This window comes from Canis lupus, chromosome 15 (genome assembly GCF_048164855.1).
Source record: "Canis lupus baileyi chromosome 15, mCanLup2.hap1, whole genome shotgun sequence".
NCBI classification, from domain to species: Eukaryota; Metazoa; Chordata; class Mammalia; order Carnivora; family Canidae; genus Canis; species Canis lupus.
Genome location: NC_132852.1, coordinates 26628201 through 26634280, shown reverse-complemented (window position 1 = coordinate 26634280; position 6080 = coordinate 26628201). Strand labels below are relative to the sequence as shown.

The 6080-nt window shown below is 47.1% G+C and overlaps 1 long non-coding RNA gene across 1 annotated transcript; it reads left to right on the top strand.

Annotated features, from left to right (window-relative positions):
* Positions 1 to 2140: 2140 nt before the first annotated feature.
* LOC140605502 (uncharacterized) lies at positions 2141 to 5081 on the top strand. The gene is made up of 2 exons (XR_012008153.1): positions 2141 to 2250; positions 4768 to 5081. It is a non-coding gene; the product is annotated as an uncharacterized lncRNA (long non-coding RNA).
* Positions 5082 to 6080: the final 999 nt, after the last annotated feature.

Genomic DNA, 6080 nt, shown 5'->3' with positions numbered 1-6080 from the left:
TCTGTGTGTCTCTCATGAATTTAAAAAAAAAAAAAATCTTAAAAAAACCCAGAACCGAACAGAAAGACTGAAAGAGATACCAGAGAGGGGAGGAGGGGATGGGGTACGGGAGCCAAGTTAGATGTCCTTGTGCACACACACACACACACACACACACACCTTAGTGGATCTCTGGGGCCATAAGAAAGTAAAGCCTAGGTTCGGATTTTTAGTCAAAACCTCAAAAGTCTTGGATCGGAACCTAGGAAATGGCCCGGCTCACAGAGTTTGCTGAAGCTCTTTTGATGAACGCAGTCCAGTTCATTTCACGTAGACCGAGGCTCACGCAGCCTGGAAGGAAATTGCACACAGCAACTCTGCTGCAGGGGTGTAATCAGAGGCAGTGGCATTGATGGAAAGCTGCTCGCCGCTGCTCTAGGAGGAAGCCAGCAGATTGCGAACAGTTCCGTTTCCACGGCCACGGCCGTGTTGTTCGTTTGTCCGGATGCGTGCCCTGCATGCATTTGGGATGTGAACATGCTTAGCCAAGGATTAGAATTCTCCTGGCTGCAAAATCGTTTTTGCTTCTTCCTGATTCTTACCTGTGGCAGAGAACAGTAGCACAGCAAGGAAAAATTGCTATTGTCTGGCTAGGAGTCATTTTCAGAGAGCCTTGGAGGGGTGTCTGTCTCTGACAGGACAGAGGAGGAGAAGGAAGCCAAGAGGTCATCATTTGGCTCATCAGCTGACAAGAGGTTGATGTGACCAGAATGGCCAGCATGAGGCTGGTGTCTTCAGGAGGAGCTTTGAAAACAAATAACAAACACTCACCTCTTATCCCTGAGCTTCAAGAAAGGCACAATGGAACAAGAGAAGGTCCAGAGATGGGCCAGGGAAAAGACCAGAGGACGGGAGGAACGGGCAGGTGGGAGATATTGGGACCATGAGTCCAGAGCGGCGGAGGCAAGGAAGGGATGGGAGAGATCTCTGAAACAAAAGGGTAGGGATGGAGACTCTAGGCTTGATCACAAGATTCTTGGATGTCAAACCCTTAAGGTTTAGAAAGATCATGTTAGAAAAAAAAAGCACAAAATTTTCTAATGAATAGTGAACTTAGGAAACTTGTAGATGGTTGCTAAACACCACTAATCACCACCCCGTAGATGCATTGGCTTTGGGCATCAACTCTTCCAATTCAATCCAAGCAGGTGGTTACTAATTTGTCTCTCTGTCAGGGCTGAGTCTATACCCTGGTATTTGCCCTAGGATATAGGGAATTTGCCCAAGAAAATCTGGACACCTGGTGAAAGGTGTAAAACTGCCAAGTGGCGGGTACAGAGCAAGAGAGAGGAAGGGCGGTGTCCTGGAAGTGAGCTCAACCACTGTCATGCAGAAGTAGCCAGCATAGACCAGGACAGAGAATCCCAGGATGGAGGCATGGGAGAAGGTTCCAGATAATCACTGAGTCATCATAGAGGCTGAAGACCATCCCCTCCTTGGGCATCTTAGAACTGGGAGGGTTGGGCGTGTTCGATATACTTAATGTCATTGTAATGTTCCTAAAAATAGAAGATCAAGCGTATCCATATCTTGCTTGGTGAAGCTATTCAAGACATAGAATGACAAGGCAGTGCAGGGAGCACGAGACAGGCGTGATGGAAGTCACCGTTCTGGTGCAGAGGAGCCTCCGTCTCCCCGGATCCCAGCCCTGATGCATCCTGACACTTGCCATGCTTCAGTCTGTTTGTCTGACTTTGCCACTAGATCGTGAGCTCCGTGATGACAGAAGCTCAGTGTCGCTCATCAACAAATTCTCTTGGCTCGTCCTGGGTGATCGTTGGATGAGTAGACCACTGTCACCCTGGCCCTAGATGGGACACGTGGTTGTCAGTGTGCCCCTTCGTATGCTTTGTCTGTGCCCCCGAAGCTTCTCCACTGCTCTGTCCTCGGGACAGAAACATCCCTCGAGAGGCTCTGACAAGTGTTCAGAGAACACGGAGTCCTCAGCTCACAGAGGAGAAGACGGAGGGCGGACAAGGCAAGTGGAGTGGAGCCCAAGTCCATTCTGTGGGGAATGTGTGCCACCTGGAAGATCAACTCAGACTGTCCCTGCGCCACCACTCTTGTTGCTAGGCAGCACTGCTCCAGATGCTCGGTGGTTGCCACATTCTAAAAGAGACCACGTGAATTGATCTGGTGGTTTTTAGCTTTGTGGGAGGGCGAGGGTGGGGCTGAAATGGGGCGAGTTCACATCACGTCACGCTCTTCGAGGTGAGCTTTCCCACCAAGATAGTGTCAGTGACGTTTGTGGAGGCCGAGGTGGGCCTGGGCAGGGAGAGACGGAGGGAAGGGAGGAGCCGAGAGGGCCCGTCCAGGGCTCTTCATTGCTTGTCTTTGTTCACAAAGTTCAGTGTCAACCAGCACGGCTCCTTGGCCAGACTTTTCCTGTCCCTTCTGTTGGGCGCCCCCCTTGCTTTTCTAGCCACGCTTTCCCGAAATGGCAAGGTTAAGAGCACCCTGCAGTGGTGAGGTGGTTCAGGATTTTCAAATAACTTTCACATCTGCTGTTTAATTGGATTTTTAAGGACTCTATGAGGCTGAAAGGGGTGCCGAGAAAACCCAGGGCCTCCGCAGCCTGAGGACTCCATCCAAGGCCCATGCAGAGCCCCATTGGCCCCTGTGCCAGGTCGGTGTAGACGCTGCCTCTCCCAGCTCTGGTCTGGTGCTTTCCTTGCACACGTGTCTCCTCACTGCCCTGTTCACTAACCCCGTGTCACTGCCTCCATCAGGATTCCCACCCCTCTCTGGCCTGCTGAGTGATCCCTTTCTCTCAACCGCTGATTCAAGACCCACTTCTTCCATGAAGTCTTTCCAGAAGTCTCCGGCCTTTGCTCTCCATGGTCTGGCACCTCTAGCCTGCTCAGGTGGCCCTAAAGATGGGCTTTTCTAGATTACTAGATGATTTCTTTATGTTCATGTCTGTTCTCCAGAGGGTGTGGGTACAACATACCTCCGTTTACGCACAGAGCCTTACCCGGGGCCCGGGTCATTGTCAGAACTGGATGGTGATCAACACCTCCCCTAGGGATGTGGCAAAAAGCATGAGACCAACTGGTGTGTCTCACATGTAAAGACCCAGGTAGATCCTGCTGCTCACCTTCAAGAGAAACCACACCTGAGACAAGGACCTCACATGTCATTAATATTTTCCCCTAAGAGCACCACTTCCCACTGATATTTGGAGGGCAACTGATTTCTAGAAGCACAGCCCGGAGGAGGGCTGCTGGGATTATGGTGAGGGGGAAGTGATTTCATAAAACCTCTCACTGAGCTGTCACAACTGAAAATACCTCCAGGACACCAGTAAGGAGATTTGACTAGAGCTCAGGTGAATGATATTTGATGAGCCACCAGTCTTTACAGGAAAAGTCATGTTTGGTTTGGCACAGGGTTGCCCACAATAAAACAGAATTAAAAAAACTAGATAACTCAAAAAGCTCCAAACCAAAAGTTGAGGTACTTCCTAGACTTTGAACCATGTCAAAAAAAAGTGCCCCTGGAGTTTGTTGCTTTTGGAGAAGAGCATGCTTACCAATAGTATGGATGAGTTTATGAATTTTTCATATTTTATTCCTATTAATCCATAGACGTGACTCATTTCTTCATTCACTTGTTCTCTCTACAGTGATATTTTTCTGCACTTTCTCTGTGCCAGGCACTGTTCAAAAACTTGAGGTAAAAATTTAGGGATCATTATCCTTGTGTGCAAGCAAGTCTTGTTCTGGTAGCTTGTTCTTCTGTGGTAAGCAGAAGAGATTATTCCCGTTTTTACAAAAGAGGAGACAAAATTTCAGAGGAAGCTGGAGAATTTCCCTTGTCACATCTCAAGTATATAATGAAGCCTTTAAAAGGTTGCTGTGAGAATCCTCTCTACTTCTCTCAAACCTTGACAACAGTCCCCAAAGATCCATAATTTATCATGTAAACAAGTAGTTCTGAATTTGACACCTGTATGCTCCCTCTCTGGATCACAGTCAATTTTGAAGCCGAGAATAAATTGAGGGTTTGAACTCAGACCTGTGCAACTCTGGTGCCTCCCACAGTGCTGCGGGGGACAAGACTTTACCCTGAGAACCAGCATATCCCAGATCTAGGGACACAAGGCAGTTTCTATAAAGAAAAAGAACACTTTCTTGGCTACAGCAGAGCCATTCTTAAGGTCAGGGATATTCCCTGGGCACCTGGGTGATTCAGTAGTTGAGTGTCTGCCTTCAGCTCAGGTCATGATCCCAGGGTCCCGGGATCGAGTCCCACATCGGGCTCCCCACAGGAAGCCTGCTTCTCCCTCTCTATGTCTCTGCCTTTCTTTCTGTGTCTCTCATGAATAAATAAATTAAATCTTAAAAAAATAAGGTTGGAGATATTGCCAAAGAACCTACCCGACACAACTCTGGAGTGTTGGGTATTTCATTTTAAGTTTGCTTCAGACTAAACTTATGCCTTCCTCAAGTTTAATTGGTTAATTCATTCCCACCTCACCCCAACTCCCTGATCTGAAAGAAGCATCTATTACTGACACAGAGGAACAGAAGGGTATCTCCTGCGATTTGCTGTTCTGGTCTGTTCTGCAAATGACAACAGGAGAATTAACCCTTGAAAAGAGAACAATCAGCCTGGCCCTTCTCTGGGGGGTGCCACACCCACAGACAGGAAGAGATGGAGCTGTCTCTTTAGAGGATGCATATGTTGATTTAAAAATGGGCTTTGTCCATTTTTTGCCCTACACAGCACAACAATTTGAAGGAACACATGTGAGGCCACCTCGATTTGCTGGATTCCCAACTGTTTTCACACTTGCAAGTGAAAGATCAGGAAGCCGAGGAAGGAAGCCGAGTGGAGGGAAGCACGACTGTGCTCATGGACGATGACTTAACTGTGTAATGTGATAGTTTCAGATGCTCTATGCCTGATTGATTTGTCCTTTTCTTGTCTTCAAGAATTCATGTATAAATGTTTTTGAAGATTGCTAATGTCATGCTGATGAATCTCTTCAAATGCTCTTCCTTGGGGGAATAAATAGCTATCAGCTCCTCTTGCCATGATATTGCTCTTTTCTGATGGCGTTTTGTGGAATAAATGGGCAACATTTCTCTTCCACTTCCCTTATGCAGACAGACAGACACACACATGCACACATGTGCACAAGTGCACGTACACTCACATGCTATGGTTTAGAATATTTTGCTCTCTGGTCTATTTTTAAAGGAGTCTCTTTTTAAAGGATGGACTTTTAGTTTTTTACAACCTGGTCTGTCAGTCAACTTTCCTCAAATACATTATTTTTGCTGAACGAAAAGGCTGGAAGTTCAAAGGCTTTTTATCTTAGCACACTGTTGGGCATAAAGCAGGCAATCAAACCACTGCCTAACTGAGGCACCCACGCGGGGAGAAAGTGCTCTCTAAGCCATGGGCAGGGGGATGTCTTCTTGGAAGAGAGGAGACAGCATGGTAATTTGGGGAAGACCGTCAAGGAGGAGACATAACTCCTTAAGAAATAACTGTTCAGACTGCAAGTTTTATAACCAAGTAGAAGGCCGTTTACTGATACTGTGACCTTGAGCAAGCTGCCCAAAATTTCCAGGCCTCCACGTCTTCATCTGTAAAATGGAGACAATATGACTATTTGCTTCATAGAACTTCTGTGAGAGGGTAATGATGTGTGTAAAGTGCTCAGCATGGTACCTGGCATCTAGAAAAACACTCAGTTGAACACTCGTTGTTATTCTTATAACTAGTAGAGTAACACTGAAGCTTCCTGGTGGGGTGGAAAGATGGTTCACTTAGGAGCCAGAAACCTGGGAACCTGCATTTCCAGTCTCACGTAGAAGGTGGCTGTGCCCGTCACCGATTTCGCACACAGCCTCTCATTCTCTGGTGCTGTTCAAACGGCAGTAGAGTTACACATCCTCTCTTGCCACTAAAATCCAAGAAGCAAAAAGTCAAAGTCTGATGAACAGTGTTTCTGTTTAATTTATGGAGTAAGACTACCTTTATGGGCTTTTCTTAAAATGCTTGGGGCTGAGTTGGAGAAAAGCCATTAG